The following is an 18,862-nucleotide window of genomic DNA, read 5'->3' on the forward strand; positions in this document are numbered from 1 at the left end:
TATCTAGATAGAATAGTTACTAAATACTTATTAAACTATTTACTACCTACCTAGTTAAAATAAATACAAATTTACCTGTAAAATAAAACCTAACCTGTCTTACACTAACAACTAACAATGCACTACAATTAAATAAATTAAATTAATTAAATACAATTAACTAAATTACAAAAAACACACTAAATTACACAAATAAAAAAAGAAATGATCAGATATTTAAACTATTTACACCTAATCTAATAAGCCCTATCAAAATACTCTGCCCCCAAAGAAATCAGCTCTTTTACCTGTAAAAAAAAATACAACAAACCCCCAACAGTAAAACCCACCACCCACACAACCAACCCCACCAAATAAAATCCTAACTAAAAAAAACTAAGATCCCCCATTGCCCTGAAAAGGGCATTTGTATGGGGATTGCCCTTAAAAAGGGCATTTAGCTCTTTTTCAGCCCCAAAAGACCTAATCTAAGATCAAACTCACCCCAAAACACCCTTAAAAAAACTTAACACTAACCCCCGAAGATCCACTTACAGTTTTGAAGAACGGACATCCATCCTCATCCATCGGCGCGGAGCGGTTCCATTTTCTATTGGCTGATTGGAACAGCCAATAGAATGCAAAGCTCAATCCTATTCGGCTGATTGGATTAGCCCAATAGGATCAGCCAATCAGATTGAGCTCGCATTCTATTGGCTGATCGGAACAGTCAATAGAATGCGAGCTCAATCTGATTGGCTGATTGGATCAGCCAATCAGATTGAACTTGAATCTGATTGGCTGATTCTCATCAGCCAATCAGAATTTTCCTACCTTAATTCGATTCGCTGATAGAATCCAATCAGCCCAATAGGAATTCGAGGGACGCCATCTTGGATGACGTTCCCTTAAGGGGAACTGTCCATTCGTCGGGAAGTCGTCGGGCCAGGATGGATGTTCCTCGTCGGCCGGGATGAAGATGGATCCGGAAGAAAGTAAGATTGAAAAGCATGGCCACTTGATAGAAGACCTTCAGCCGGTGATGGACCTCTTCAGCCCCCGCTTGGATAAAGACTTCAGCCGGATGATGGACCTCTTCAGCCCCCGCTTGGATAAAGACTTCAGCCCGGATGATGGACCTCTTCAGCCCCTGCTTGGATAAAGACTTCAGCCGGTTGATGGACCTCTTCAGCTCCGGATAGGAGGAAGACTTCGGACCCTCTTCTGGACGGGATCAGTGATACCCCGGCGTGGTGAACGACAAGGTAGGAAGCTCTTCAGGGGCTTAGTGTTAGTTTTATTAAGGGGGGTTTGGGTTAGATTAGGGGTATGTGGGTGGTGGGTTTGTAATGTTGGGGGGGTATTGTATGTTTTTTTTACAGGCAAAAGAGCAGAATTCTTTGGGGCATGCCCCGCAAAAGGCCCATTTAAGGCTGGTAAGGTAAAGAGCTTTTCATTTTTTATTTTAGAATAGGGTAGGGCATTTTTTTATTTTGGGGGGCTTTGTTATTTTATTAGGGGGCTTAGAGTAGGTGTTATTAGCATAAAATTGTTGTAATATTTTTTATAATGTTTGTAAATTATTTATTTTTATGTTTTGTAACTTAGTTCTTTTTTTATTTTTTGTACTTTAGTTAATGTATTTATTTGTATTTATTTGTAGGTATTTGTATTTAATTTATTTATTGATAGTGTAGTGTTAGGTTTAATTGTAACTTAGGTTAGGATTTATTTTACAGGCTACTTTTGTAATTATTTTAACTAGGTAGCTATTAAATAGTTATTAACTATTTAATAGCTATTTGTACCTGGTTAAAATGAATACAAAGTTGCCTGTAAATAAATATTCATCCTAAAATAGCTACAATATAATTATTATTTATATTGTAGCTATATTAGGGTTTATTTTACAGGTATGCTATTTAGCTTTAAATAGGATTAATTTATTAAATAAGATTTATTTTTTTTTCGTTAGATAAAAATTATATTTAATTTAGGGGGGGTGTTAGGGTTAGGGTTAGACTTAGCTTTAGGGGTTAATACATTTATTAGAGTAGCGGTGAGGTCCGGTCGACAGATTAGGGGTTAATAATTGTAGGTAAGGTAGCGGCGACGTTGGGGGGGGCAGCAGATTAGGGGTTAATAAATATTATGTAGGGGTCGGCGGTGTTAGGGGCAGCAGATTTAGGGGTACATAGGGATAATGTAGGTTGCGGCGGTGTGCGGTCGGCAGATTAGGGGTTTAAAAAAATTATTAAGAGTGGTGGCGATGTGGGGGGCCTCGGTGTTGGGGTATCATAGGTAGTTAAGAGCTCTATGAACCTGGCGTTCCCAGAAAGCTCTTAACTCCTGGCTTTTCTCTGCGGCTGGAGTTTTGTCGTTAGATTTCTAACGCTCACTTCAGCCAAGACTCTAAATACTGGCATTAGAAAGATCCCATTGACAAGATAGGATACGCAATTGGGCGTAGGGGGATCTGTGGTATGGAAAAGTCGCGGCTGGAAAGTGAGCGTTATACCCCTTTCCTGACTGACTCTAAATACCAGCGGGCGGTAAAAACAGCAGTTAGGACCCCCTAACGCTGGTTTTGACGGCTAACGCAGAACTCTAAATCTAGGAGTTAGTTTATTTAATTGTAGAGTAATGTTAGCGTTGTTAGTGTAAGACAGGTTAGGTTTTTATTTTACAGGTAAATTTGTATTTATTGTCAACTAGGTAGTTAGTAAATAGTTAATAACTATTTAGTAAACTATTCTATCTAGTTAAAATAAATACAAACTTGCCTGTAAACTAAAAATAAACCCTAAGATAGCTACAATGTAACTATTAGTTATATTGTAGCTAGCTTAGGGTTTATTTTATAGGTAAGTATTAGTTTTAAATAGGAATAATTTAGGTAATGATAGGAAACTTTTAATTTGATTTATTTTAATTATATTTAAGTTAGGGGGTGTTAGGGTTAGACTTAGGTTTAAGGGGGTCAATAAAATTTAGTATTTAGTGGCGGCGACATTGGGGAGACAGATTAGGGGTTAATAAATGTAGGTAGGTGGCGGCGATGTTAGGGTCGGCAGATTAGGGGTTAATATATTTAACTAGTGTTTGCGATGCGGGAGGGCGGCGGTTTAGGGCTTAATATGTTTATTATAGTGGCCGGCAATGTCCGGAGTGGCAGATTAGTGGTTAATAAGTGTAAGATTTATGGGTGTTTAGACTCAGGGTTCATGTTAGGGTGTTAGTGTAAACATAAATAGGATCAATGGGCTGCGTTACGGAGTTTTACGCTGTTTTTATTTCAGGTGTTAGACTTTTTTTCAGCCGGCTCTCCCCATTGATGTTTATGGGGAAATCGTGCACGAGCACGTAAAACCAGCATCACCACGTGACTTTCAGCAGCGCTGGTTATTGGAGTGTGGTATGGAGCTCAATTTTGTTCTACTCTCACTTCTTGCCTGTTAACGCCGGGTTTATGAAAACCTTGTAATACCAGCGCTGCAGGAGAAGTGAGCGGTGGACAATAACGTGCAACTTATTTTACCGTACCCCTCATAACGCAAAACTTGTAATCTAGCCGTTAGTCGTAATCTAGCCAAAAGTAATTAAGATCCCTAGGATACAAAATTCCACATGGGCCGAGAAAAGTTAAATGGAGAATCCCTGATATAAAGGCTCTGTTTAGCATCAATTCCAAATTAAACTGAATGTTTTTTTCTACAATTAAACTTGCTTTTGTCTATATTTTAGTATATATATATAATATTAACTTTTCAGTTCATTAAAATAAGTGTTATTGTAAATTTTGAGCAAACTTAACCCCGCATACAGTTGGCAAGACAAATCAGTGAGACCAGTTTGTTTAAATGCTTATTGTGTGGGGTAAATATATATATATATATATATATATATATTATATATGTATATATATATATATATATATATATATTATATATTATATGTAGTGTGTGTGTGTGTGGTATATTATATATATTTGTGTGTGTGTGTGTGATATATATATATATATGTGTGTGTGTGTGTGTAATATATATATATATATATGTGTTTGTGTGTGTGTATTATATATTATATATATATGTGTGTGTGTGTGTGTATATATATATATATATGTGTGTGTGTGTGCTATACATATATATATGTGTGTGTGTGTGTGTATATATATATATATATATATGTGTGTGTGTGTGGGTATATTATTTATATATGTGTGTGTGTGTGTGTAATATATAGATATATTATATAGTGTGTATATATATATTTACATATACACAAACGCATAAATTAATTATATCACATCACCCTTAAATGGATATAAAAACAAATTATTTATTTTGTGATTCAAAAGAGCATAACATTTTTCAATAGTTTCAAATTAATTCTATTATGGGAACAAATTTACTTTGTTCCCATTATATTCTTGTTGAAAAGATACCTAGATAGGTGTCTGGAACACTACATGGTGGGAAATAGTGCTCTTGCAAATGGATAACATTCTAGCAAAACTGCTGCCATATAGTGCTCGCCAAAATGGCCAAGCTCTACCTCCCTGCTTTTCAACAAACGATACAAAGAAAACAAAGAAAAATTGTTGATAGAAAAATAATGAGAAGTTTTTTAAATTATGTAATTATATAAAATGATATAACACTATGCTCTATACAAATTCCTAAAGTAAATTTTTTGGTTTTAAATCCCTTTAAATGTGTAATACTAAACTTCTACAGTACTTACCAACCGTAAAAATATATAACTGAAAATTTAGCTCATCGCAAGCATAGTAAGTTTACAGTTTTACTTTAGTGAGCACCTGCTCCAGTTCTATATGGCAATAAACAATGATTTGTTCCAATGTAAGCAAACATATCTAAATGTCATAGCATACTATATGTAGCATTGCTGTGGCACTTGGTACTCAAACAGCTCTGGAGATAGCTTGCCAATATAACCTTACTAATATTAGTGCAGCTTAGATATGTGCATTCAGCAGTTTTATATCACTGCCGAATGCTGAAGAAGGTGGCCCCCTTGTTGCTCTCAGCTCTTTTTGGAGCCAAAACATATTCTTGTGAAAGCGCAACACGATAAAATCTACATTTAGTTTCTTGCACTTTCACAAAAATAATTTTGTCTCTGAAAAGAGCCGATAGCTGCAAGGGGCCACCTTCTTCAGCATTCGGGAGTGAACAAAACTGCTAAATGCACATATCTAGTGCAGCTTCATAGGTAACAGCAAAGTTGGGGAGGAGCTCTTCAAAAGGTGGCAATGTAATAAGCCAATCACAGAACTGCCTGTTTTTGACTGACTAATGTGGCACTAGGGTTGCCAATGCCACCTCAGCCTTGTTTTCCTGAACATTTATGAGTTACACATGCTGCAGGGTGTGCAGGGAGGAACATGTATTGTGTTTCTGGACTGCACTATTCATATTCCTACCCTGCACACCCTGCAGCAGTGTAAACTCATAAAGCTATGCTACTACAATATAACTAATAATTGAGGATTGACGCTCACATTCTATTGGCTGATTGGATCAGCCAATAGGATTGAACTTAATAACTAGTAATAATAATAATAACTAGTATTTATATAGCGCCTTTCTCCCAGTGGGACTCCAAAGTGCTTTTTCAGCGCTCGCTCTTGGAATTCACCAAATCGGCAGCTGAATTGTAATAGTTGTTATATTACCCAATTTAATTGTACTCATTTTTATCGACTCGGAAGGATGAAGGGCTGAGTCGGCCCTGCGGGGATTTGAACCTGTGAACTTGGATCTTCAATTCTATTGGCTGATTGAATCAACCAATAGGATTTTTCCTACCTTAATTCTGATTGGCTGATAGATTTCTATCAGCCAATCGGAATTGAAGGGACGCCCATCTTGGATGACGTCACTTAAAGGACCCGTCATTGAAGACCTCCGGTTTGAAGAGGATGCTCCGCGTCGGATGTCTTGAAGATGGAGCCGCTCCGCGCGGATGGATGAAGATAGAAGATGCCCATCTTGGATTGAAGACTTCTGCCCGGCTTGGATGAAGACTTCTGCCTGTCTGGAGGACTACTTCGCCTGGCTTCGTTGAGGACTTCGGGCCCCGGTTGGGTGAAGACTTCTCACGGGTAGGGTGATCTTCAAGAGGTTAGTGTTAGATTTTTTTATGGGGGTATTGGGTGGGTTTTAGAGTAGGGTTGGTTGTGTGGGCTGGTTGGGTTTTAATGTGGGGGCGCTGTACTTTTTTTACAGGTAACAAAGAGCTGATTACTTTGGGGCAATGCCCCGCAAAAGGTCCTTTTAAGGGCTATTTGTAATTTAGTGTAGGGTAGGCTTTTTTTATTTCTGGGGGGGCTTTTTTATTTTGTTAGGGGGATTAGATTAGGTTGTCAATTAGTTTAAAAATCTTGTAATTTGTATATTATTTTCTGTAATTTAGTGGGGGGGTTTTTGTACTTTAGATAATTTTTATTTAATTTTATTTAATAGTAGTTAATTTAGGGAATTAATTTAATTATAGTGTATTGTTAGGTGTTATTGTAACTTAGTTAGGTTTTATTTTACAGGCAAGTTTGTATTTATTTTAACTAGGTAGAATAGTTAATAAATAGTTATTAACTATTTAATAACTACCTAGCTAAAATAAATACAACTTGCCTGTAAAATAAAAATAAACCCTAAGCTAGCTACAATGTAACTATTAGTTATATTGTAGCTAGCTTAGGGTTTATTTTACAGGTAAGTATTTAGTTTTAAATAAGAAAAATTTTAGATAATGATAGTAATTTTATTTAGATTTATTTAAATTATATTTAAGTTAGGGGGTGTTAGGGATAGGGTTAGACTTAGGTTTAGGGGGTTAATAATTTAATATAGTGGCGGCGGTTGTAGGGGGGCAAATTAGGGGTTCATAAATATAATTTTATGGTGGCGGTGGGCTCTGAGAGCAGTGGTTTAGGGGTTAAACACTTTATTTAGTTGCGGCTGGTCCGGGAAGTGGCGGTTTAGGGGTTAAAAAGTTTATTAGAGTGGCGGTGGGCTCTTGGAGCAGCGGTTTAGGGGTTAATAAGTATAATGTAGGTGGTGGCAGTGTAGGGGCAGCAGATTAGGGGTGTTTAGACTCAGGGTACATGTTAGGGTGTTAGGTGTAAACATTACCATAGGAATCAATGGGATATCGGGCAGCAGCGAACATAAGCTTTCGCTGCTTTCAGACTCCCATTGATTCCTATGGCATCTGCCGCCTCCAGGGCTGCGGATTGAAAACCAGGTACGCTGGGCCGGAATAGTGCCGAGCGTACCTGGTAGACATTTGATAACTAGCAAAAGTAGTCAGATTGTGCCGAATTTGCATTCGGAACATCTGTAATGACGTAAGCATTGATCTGTGTCGGACTGAGTCCGGCGGATCGTATGTTATGCCACAACATTCTACTTTTGCTGGTCTGTAGGGTTTGATAACTAAGGGAAATCAGGCTCGCCACAAATACGCTGCAGAATTCCAGCGTATTTGCAGTTGACTGCTTGATAAATAGATGCCTGTGTGTGTATTTATGCATGTATGTGTGTGTGTGTGTATGTTTGTGGAACCAGCAAATTACAGACCTTGTTACTACAGCATTGAGGGGCAGGGGGTAAACAGTGTCACTATACAGTACCACTAAATACAGTATGGGGGGCTAAACCATGTCACTGACTACTGTGATCACTTTATAAAGTACTGGGGCGGGTAGGGTCAGGCCAGCCATCTCACCGGCAGATTACAGATTGTGTCACTGACTCACTATATACAGTACTGGTGGGTTAAACGGTGTCACTATATACAGTAATAGAGGGTCAGATTATCTCACAGACTGTGGGCACAGGGTACCTCCTTTTGCAGACATGTAATCTGATTCACTTTTTTTTCTGTTAAGTGTAAAAAAAAAATGATATGTATCAAATTCACCTTTTTTTTTTTTGGGGGGGGGGTAGGGAGGCCCTTCTTAGATTCTTGCACCTAGGCCCTGTGGTTTCTAGGTACACCTCTCTAAACACATAAATATATATGTATATATTCATATACATATATATGTTTTTATTTTGCTGCGCTCTCTAGGTGCTTTGCCGTGCCTCACGGTATCAGAACGAGGATTCCATTGGAGCTTATGGAAGCGTTCTCTTGTGTGCGCAAGATTTTCAGGCAATGTGAATGCAAGGTCGTATTCTCATTGCGCTTAACTTGTAATACCAGCACACATTTGCATGCACTGGTATTACTGAGTGGAGTGCAAATATTGCCCCTACTCGTAATCTAGGCCAAAGGGGTTAAATATATAAATAAAGTCAGCTCTGGACCAGCAAATCTATGCTGAGCAAGGGGGGTTAGCCAAGCCAATAAGGGACACGGTATGCGAGTAGCCGCCAATCACTCATTTAGCTCAGGTTAGGCAGTGTGTTGGCTATTTGTTTAACACTTTTGCAGAGGTCTGCAATACTAACTGCTCTAGCACATTAGAATACTTTAGTATTGCTTCTTTATGTTCCTTTTATAGAGTTAAAACTACTAATTTTAATATCTTATGACATTCATTCATTCTCTATATCATGTACTGAATCTCTTCACGAAAGAGAAAAAATACTATTGTGGAATGGAAGGATGGTTTTAAAAAAAACAAAAAAAACATATATTCATAATGCAAAAATGGCAAAGATTATATACATTGTATAAAATAAGTTTATAAATCTATAAATGGTCTATATAAAATATATCTTACATGCAAACCAGATTTAGTTTTGTTTAATTCATTAAAACATATTTCAGTTATATCTGTATCTCCAGTGTCTCAAAATAGTTTTACAGCTGCATTACTGATCTTTAATGTATTGTTCATTAAGGAAAAAGCAGGGCCTTACCTACAGTAGTTATTTAAATTTGACTCTTTGCACTGCAAAATCATTCATTCCTCTGTGTACCCCATAATTTTATATTTGCTGAAAGTATAGCTCTGAGGAAGCAAATTCATTTAAAACGGCAAAGGTATTCATTGCTGTGATCCGAGGCAATTGCTCATGCAGTTCCAATTGCATCAGTCCTTCACCAAGAGAGTGTCTGTCCTGGGAGAAATTTTATTACTGAAAAAAAAAAGGATTTTTGCAATTTTCCAAGATGGCTGGAAAGGCAACATCCTTACAGTGAATGTGCTGCTCTAAAGCTATTTATAAGATTACTGATGTCATATAACACAGTCAACTCAAGGTTAGTAGACCGATCGTAAATCTAAATAACCACAGAAGCCTTTAAGTACATTTGCTGCTATAATTCAGTCAATGCAGCCACCTTCTACATAAATATAAGTAATGGGGTTGCATTTAAACTAAAAGTGTCTGTTGTCTTTCCGGAGAATCCTGAATGGATTGCGGACATAGAATCTGTGCCAAGAAACAAATAGAAGATAATCCCTGCATTATATATTATTTCTAATCTCTAGCAATTTTACTTCTATCTGTATTGTTCTCTTTATATGAATATCATTTGAAGGCATTTTTTTATAAATAGACTTATTGGATTCATATTATTTACAGATGGTCCAAATGTACTGATGACAGATGGAAAACAAACTGGCCTAGCATTGAATATCTAATTATGGATTATGAAAAAAATACCAGGTGCTCTCTGAATTAAAGGAATATAAAACCCAACGTTTCTTTATTATATGAGTCAAATAGAACAAGCCATTGTAAAGAACTTTACATTTTACTTCTATTACCTTGTTTGCTTTGTTCGCTTTATATCCTCTGTTGAAAAGCATATCTAGGTAGGCTCAGGAGCAGCAATGCACTTCTGGGAGCTAGCTGCTGATTGGTGGCTGCACATATGTCTCTTGTCGTTGGCTAACCAGATGTGTTCAGCTAGCTCCCAGTAGTTCATTGCTGCTCCTTAAACACAGGATATCAAGAGAATGAAGCAAATTTGAGAATACAATTATATAGGAAAGATGTTTAAAATTGTACACCCTATCTGAATCATAAAAGAAAATATTCATGTTAAAATATTAATCTTACTTCCATACTTAATTTCATAGTCCTCTGGAAAGTGTATACGTAAAATATTGGACGCTGGCAAAAATCTGGTAAAAAAGACTGATTTGTTTGTGTAGAAGTGCTCACCGCATGTTAACTAATCAGAGTCAGCCATATTTATAGAACATCAGTTTGCTAAAATGTGTTGTAAGCAGGACTCTAATTTGCAAAACGCATTTTTAACAGGAGACAAGCTGTTTTTATCGCTTATATTACGTGGTGAGTTTAGTGTTGGATTTCAGAGCAACACAAAATAGCGCTGGAAAATCTAGCACTTTTAGATACCTGAATTAAAGTGTTAAGCCTGAATATATGCATAACAAAACACATGTATTGTATATTAAAATAAACTATTTCACTCATATTTACATATATTAAATACAAAATAATGGTTTATTTCTGAAGAATAATGTTTTCGCTATGATTTAAATGGATATGGTATAAGACAAGGCGTAGGACCAGGATCCGGGAAGGGCTTGAAGGTGTATGTATTTGTGTGTATATATATATATATATATATATATATTATATATACATATATATATTATACATATATATATACACACACACATATATATGTGTGATATGTGTGTGTGGGGTGTATGTATGTGTATCCGTGTTACATATGTTTGCATGTGTATCCATGTATGTGTGATATGTGTGTGGGGGGGTGTATGTATGTGTATCCGTGTGTACACATGTTTGTATGTGTATCCATGTATGTGTGATATGTGTGTGGGGGGGGTGTATGTATGTGTATCCGTGTGTACATATGTTTGTATGTGTATCCATGTATGTGTGATATGTGTGTGTGGGGGGAGTATGTATGTGTATCCGTGTGTACATATGTTTGTATGTGTATCCATGTATGTGTGATATGTGTGTGGGGGGGGTGTATGTATGTGTATCCGTGTGTACATATGTTTGTATGTGTATCCATGTATGTGTGATATGTGTGTGTGGGGGGGTGTATGTATGTGTATCTGTGTGTACATATATTTTTTTGTGTATCCATGTATGTGTGATGTGTGTGGGGGGGTGTATGTATGTGTATCCGCGTGTACATATGTTTGCATGTGTATCCATGTATGCGTGTGGGGGGTGTATGTATGTGTATCCGTGTGTACATATGTTTGTATGTGTATCTATATATGTGTGATATGTATGTGGGGGTGTATGTATGTGTATCCGTGTGTACATATATTTGTATGTGTATCAATGTATGTGTGATATGTGTGTGGGGGTGTATGTATGGGTATCAGTGTGTACATATGTATATATGTGTATCTATGTATGTGTGATATGTATGTGTATGTGTATCCGTGTGTACATATGTTTGTATGTGTATCATGTATGTGTGATATGTGTGTGGGGGGTGTATGTATGTGTATCCATGTGTACATATGTTTGTATGTGTATCATGTATGTGTGATATGTGTGTGGGGGGTGTATGTATGTGTATCCATGTGTACATATATTTGTATGTGTATCCATGTATGTGTGATATGTGTGTGGGGGGGTGTATATATGTGCATCCGTGTGTACATATGTTTGTATGTGTATCCATGTATGTGTGATATGTGTGTGGGGGGTGTATGTATGTGTATCCATGTGTACATATGTTTGCATGTGTATCCATGTATGTGTGTGGGGGGGTGTATGTATGTGTATCCGTGTGTACATATGTTTGTATGTGTATCTATGTATGTGTGATATGTATGTGGGGGGTGTATGTATGTGTATCCGTGTGTACATATATTTGTATGTGTATCCATGTATGTGTGATATGTGTGGAGGGGTGTATGTATGGGTATCCGTGTGTACATATGTTTGTATGTGTGATATGTGTGTGGGGGGTGTATGTATGTGTATCCGTGTGTACATATGTTTGCATGTGTATCCATGTATGTGTGATATGTGTGTGGGGGGTGTATGTATGTATCCGTGTGTACATATGTTTGTATGTGTATCCATGTATGTGTGATATGTGTGTGGGGGGTGTATGTATGTGTATCCGTGTGTACATATATTTGTATGTGTATCCATGTATGTGTGATATGTGTGTGGGGGGTGTATGTATGTGTATCCGTGTGTACATATATTTTTATGTGTATCCATGTATGTGTGATATGTGTGTGGGGGGTATGTATGTGTATCCGTGTGTACATATGTTTATATGTGTATCTATGTATGTGTGAAGTGTTTTATACATTTCAATAGAAAATCATAGTTTAAAAGTTAGTGAAGAACTACACTATTTGACCTCAAGCTTAGTGCATCTTTGACATGGTGTTCAATCAATAGCCAACATGAGTTTTCAATGCACCCCCATAGAAGTCTATTATGTGAAAGATTTAGTACACTTGCGTTAACCAATATCCAGATGATAGCACAGGTGCACTTCAATCATACTTCAAGGGACCATGTACTGTAAAATTGTTTTCCCCTAAATGTGTTTCCAGTGACTGGTTAGATGCTGCAGAATATAAGATGTATGGGGTATTGATCCTTTAGTTTTATGTTTGTATATGAAATAGCTGCTTTTATTCATTTAAACCACAACCCATGCAATTAGGATGAGCTTGCAAGGTAACAAGACATTCTTATCTTTCTCTATATACACAAACTCCTCCTTATCTTATGTCTATCGTTATACATAAAATATCTCTGCTTAGTTGGGATGTTCTAAAATGATATTTTAGGCTGTGAAGTCCATGACAGGATGATCTAAAGGCTAATTTTACAATGTGAGCTGTGTGTCTTGCGAAGGGGTAACCTACATTTCAGAATGCAATGGTGGGACACATACATACAGGGAATGCAGAATTATTAGGCAAGTTGTATTTTTGAGGATTAATTTTATTATTGAACAACAACCATGTTCTCAATGAACCCAAAAAACTAATTAATATCAAAGCTGAATAGTTTTGGAAGTAGTTTTTAGTTTGTTTTTAGTTATAGCTATTTTAGGGGGATATCTGTGTGTGCAGGTGACTATTACTGTGCATAATTATTAGGCAACTTAACAAAAAACAAATATATACCCATTTCAATTATTTATTTTTACCAGTGAAACCAATATAACATCTCAACATTCACAAATATACATTTCTGACATTCAAAAACAAAACAAAAACAAATCAGTGACCAATATAGCCACCTTTCTTTGCAAGGACACTCAAAAGCCTGCCATCCATGGATTCTGTCAGTGTTTTGATCTGTTCACCATCAACATTGCGTGCAGCAGCAACCACAGCCTCCCAGACACTGTTCAGAGAGGTGTACTGTTTTCCCTCCTTGTAAATCTCACATTTGATGATGGACCACAGGTTCTCAATGGGGTTCAGATCAGGTGAACAAGGAGGCCATGTCATTAGATTTTCTTCTTTTATACCCTTTCTTGCCAGCCACGCTGTGGAGTACTTGGACGCGTGTGATGGAGCATTGTCCTGCATGAAAATCATGTTTTTCTTGAGGGATGCAGACTTCTTCCTGTACCACTGCTTGAAGAAGGTGTCTTCCAGAAACTGGCAGTAGGACTGGGAGTTGAGCTTGACTCCATCCTCAACCCGAAAAGGCCCCACAAGCTCATCTTTGATGATACCAGCCCAAACCAGTACTCCACCTCCACCTTGCTGGCGTCTGAGTCGGACTGGAGCTCTCTGCCCTTTACCAATCCAGCCACGGGCCCATCCATCTGGCCCATCAAGACTCACTCTCATTTCATCAGTCCATAAAACCTTAAAAAAATCAGTCTTGAGATATTTCTTGGCCCAGTCTTGACGTTTCAGCTTGTGTGTTTTGTTCAGTTGTGGTCGTTTTCAGCCTTTCTTACCTTGGCCATGTCTCTGAGTATTGCACACCTTGTGCTTTTGGGCACTCCAGTGATGTTGCAGCTCTGAAATATGGCCAAACTGGTGGCAAGTGGCATCTTGGCAGCTGCACGCTTGACTTTTCTCAGTTCATGGGCAGTTATTTTGCGCCTTGGTTTTTCCACACGCTTCTTGCGACCCTGTTGACTATTTTGAATGAAACGCTTGATTGTTCGATGATCACGCTTCAGAAGCTTTGCAATTTTAAGAGTGCTGCATCCCTCTGCAAGATATCTCACTATTTTTTACTTTTCTGAGCCTGTCAAGTCCTTCTTTTGACCCATTTTGCCAAAGGAAAGGAAGTTGCCTAATAATTATGCACACCTGATATAGGGTGTTGATGTCATTAGACCACACCCCTTCTCATTACAGAGATGCACATCACCTAATATGCTTAATTGGTAGTAGGCTTTCGAGCCTATACAGCTTGGAGTAAGACAACATGCATAAAGAGGATGATGTGGTCAAAATACTAATTTGCCTAATAATTCTGCACACAGTGTAAAGAAAAGTGCTAAATAAACTAAGCATATTTAATGTATGTTGTACAAACTGGATTAATATTAATCATAAAAAATTATATTAACAGTACACATCCAAATAGGTGTGAAACGTATAATTTAAAATTGCACGTTTATATTATTTCATACAAATCGTCAAAGGTGGAAAAGCATATTCAATGTAGAGAGTTAAACTCATACTCAAAGTACACAGTAATTTACAAAAACAAAGTTGAAACCATAAACAAGATGTGAAAATTTCAAGCATTCCTTATATTTTTATTATAAAATGAGTCTTGTGGCATTGGCGAGTGGGCAGAACAGGGGGGTTCCCTTGGGGTATATCAAGTTATTTTTTTACAATTATTATTTTTACAATTATGATCATATTACACTTGTATTTTGGCAGAATGTAGCGTCATTTAATTTGTATTTATTTTAGAAATAATGTTGTCCCTTTAAGCATAGTGACATTTATCTGAGCCTGCAACATTCTACTCAGTAATTGGTTACTTTACAGCAAAAGCTCATTTACATCTGTTCCTAATTGGTTACAGCAAACGAACATTGATTTTGCCAGCATTTGCGCTGTACTCTTGATTTGCAAATCCATGAAAATTATGCTGGCAAAAGACATTGCTAAATTATATTTAAACATTTTTTGCAATGTGGTGCTTAATTGCTGATACATGCTATGAGTTCAATTTCCCTTTAAAAGTAGGCTATAATTAAGTGCAAATCACAGTATCCATATCCACAATAAATCAATGTAAAGCAAGGCACACTACTGATATAACAACGATATATAATAACGTATACAACTTATTTAGGTTTAAACTCATTGTAGAGCACATATATTTTAGTAATGATGTTTCTGATTATTAGCAGAGTGAAAAGCCAAGTTTGCATCTTAGAACCGTTATTGATGGACGTCTGAGCCTTAGGTGCCAATTATCTAAACCTGTCAGATCAGATTGTGGTCTTTCACGCGGACCTCACAGGAGATGCCCTGATTGAATTATCCTAAAAAAGGGGCTGTCCCTGCGAGTGGCAAGATGTCTCCTTTTGAAATTAATGAAGCTTGCTGGAAAACAAACCTTTGCTGTGTAGGATGAAGTTAGCAGTGAGCAGAGGGGGGACACACTTTAAAATGAAATCCTGCAGCCAATATAATCACATTACGATGCTTTCTACGTATACCATCTTACAATTGCCTACATTTTCATGAGCATCGTGTTTTTTCTATTAGCGGTATATAAGTATTTTGAGTATTTTGTCACAACCTAGCCACCTTTTCATTTGCGATAAAACTTATTGAGAACTGTAGGGCGGAAATGTTTAGAGAATTACGCTGAGATTTGAGTGACAATTTGATACACAACCCATGGGAATGCTCATATTCAGCCCATTTTAAACAATAATTTGATTTGTATTTTGTTAGTTTTATGTGGTTTTTGGCACATCCAGTGTACTTAAATTGACGATTTACACTGTGCATATTTATACGAGTTTACGTTTTTGATAAAATACGATTTTGATGTACATTAACAAAACAATTTTTTGTGTATTTTTGTGTGAATGGTAAATTATTCATTTGGTATGATTTTAAAATTATGAATGTTAATTGTGCACTTTTGTTTCCCAAACAAAAAATGCAGTATACGCCCCTTAGCGAGACACACCCTGTTTTCAGGGGGAAAAAAGTGCCTTTATATAATTCTACCAAGGAAAAGGAAGGGCTGGCGAGCTTTCTTAAAGGGACACTAAACCCAAAATGTTTACTTTCTTGCTTCAGATAGAATTTGAATTTTAAGCAGCTTTCTAATTTACTCCTATTATCAAATTTTTTTTCGTTCTCTTGCTATCTTTATTTTAAAAGCAGTAATGTAAATCTTAGCAGACAGGCCCATATTTAGGTTCAGCACCATGGGATAGTGCTTGCTTATTGGAGGACTACATTTACCACTAATAAGCAACAATAACCAGGTTGTCAACCAAAAATGGGCCGGCTCCTATGCATCACATTCCTACTTTTTAAATAAAGATAGCAAGAGAACGACAGAAACATTGATAATAGGAAGTAAATTAGAAAATGCTTAAAATTGCATGCTCTATCTGAATCATGAAAGAAAAAATTTGGGTTTAGTGTCCCTTTAAATAATCTCACTAGACCAGAGACCTTTAGATAATCGATCTGCCCCCTTAATTACCAACTTGTTCCTTGAGAGGCACCCTGGGTACTATTGCAAGTGGGTATGTCAGAGGGCCATAAAGACGAAAGGTAGGGATGGAAGAAGCTTTCATTAGTTAAAAAAGAGATACATTTACCCATTGTTGTGTAATAATTAAGAAGTGTCTTCTCTGAATCCCTATTTGTGTTATTATTTGTTTTTTTTAAATGTATTAGTTTGTTATTAACGTTTTTTCCAAAAAGAGGAGAAAACAATAATACAAAAATGTATAAGGACTGGTACAAATCTGTTCAGATGAATTGCATTCTATATTGGTATGATACAGTATCTAATTGTTTATCATGCTACCATTAAGTAAGATCAAATGCAAACATACATAAACAGAAAGGGGCAAACCCATTTACATACTATTTTGAGATTAGTGGAAGTTCTTGGAAGTAATACGTAACCATAGAAGGGATTAATTCTAATCCCCTTAAGGATGTGGTAGATAAGAGATAGAAGATGTAAAGTAGGATGAGGCACGAAGCACATTGTTTCTTTCTTATATAGTTTACATGTTGATGGACGGATCCCAATTGTTGTGGCATCTCGAGGGATATGGATGTTACATTATTACAGTTTGTTTTTTAATGTCTATGTGGGGGTAGTGGGCATGTAAGTGGATATTTGTTTAATCAAAATTAAGTGCAAAGTGAATGGGCTATGTTTTCTCATACCCCCAAAAAAATCTCTTTTACCTTTATATGTATTATGCCATTTGTTCGAGTTTAAGGGTATAATTTACTAGATTGATCCATTTTATAGAGTTTGGAGATTGTGTTTTTTACCAATGTCTAGGAATAATTTTTTTGGCTGAGTGACAAATACTCCAAATAGTGTTCTATGAATTGGCAAGGTAAAGTAACCTTGTTATTTAATAGGAAAATCAATTGAGTTTTAGGTATGGAGCAGTTTAATAACTTATTCGATTATCAAGTGTATAGTGTTCCAATATGAGTGTATAATCTGGCAATCCCACCATATGTGTAGAAGAGTGCACTTAGACCCATACCCTGTCCAACACATTTCCAAGACTGTGTGGTATATTTGGTGTAGCCTTTGTGGTTTAAAGGTACCATTGGGATAGTAATTCAACGTTAGTTCTAGTGTGGTGACTTTTATAGAAACTTTTGGCTTTCGCAAGAAGCATTTGTTGTTTTTCTTTAGGTTTCAGAGAAATCTGTAATTTGGTTTCCCATTTAGTTATGTATGGTGGATTAGGGTTGGCGGCAGTGTTTTCAAATAGCTTATAAAATATAGATAGTAGGTGTCTTGACGGCATCCCAGTATAGCATATATGCTCAAATGGGGTTAGTGGGCGGGTTAGATTTGCTTTTTGCTTGTGAGTATTGATGTAGTTTTGGACTTGAAAATAGGATAGCCAATGCGTGAAGGGGAAGTCTAGTTCTTCTTTAAGCTCAATTATGAGTTTCAGGGTTCCTGAGTGTAGAATTCTAGAAATCGGACTGTTGACCAAGAAGTTCTTTATGTTTGTGTGCGTGGCTGAGTTGCCAAATGGGAGGTCTGGGTTTCTTATTATTGGAGTTAAGGGTGATGGTATAGAGGACAGTTTGGTGTGTCTAAGTATGATGTTGTCCCAAATTTTTAAGGTATCCACAATCATGTTATTGTTGTGAGTGGAAAATGTCTATCTCTATGACAAAGAGCCACACAGACTGCCCACGTTTGCTAATCTTCTTCTAAAATAACGCATTTTCCCCTCCCCACTCTATGTCAATTCCATATATGAACGAAATGAGAAGCTTGGTGATAGAGGAGGAAGATTGGGTATCCTTGTGTAATTCGTTTTTATATTATTTTAGTCAGAGTAAAGTAGCATTTCTCTGTAACAATAACATACTTTGGTATTTTGAAATCAAATAACAATTTAAATACAATCATACTACTTTATAGTTGAGGTCCAACTCTCCCAACAGCTGATGCAGATCCCGTAAACCTTATCTGTTCATTTGGAGTAGATTGGGAAAGGGGAATGACAGAAGGTTTGGTAATGTGTGACTTTATGATAATGAATTGGAAAAAAAGGTGAACAGGAACTGGAAAGGGTAGATGATTAAGGCACATATTTCATGACAGTGTGAAACATAATTTATTCTTAACTGATACATTTATTTATTTCTTGGTTCTGAGAGTCCACGACCTTACACTTGGGAAATACTTTACCTGGCCACAATGAGGAGGCAAAGACACCC

The sequence above is a fragment of the Bombina bombina genome, chromosome 2 (genome assembly GCF_027579735.1).
Source record: "Bombina bombina isolate aBomBom1 chromosome 2, aBomBom1.pri, whole genome shotgun sequence".
In the NCBI taxonomy this organism is placed as follows: Eukaryota; Metazoa; Chordata; class Amphibia; order Anura; family Bombinatoridae; genus Bombina; species Bombina bombina.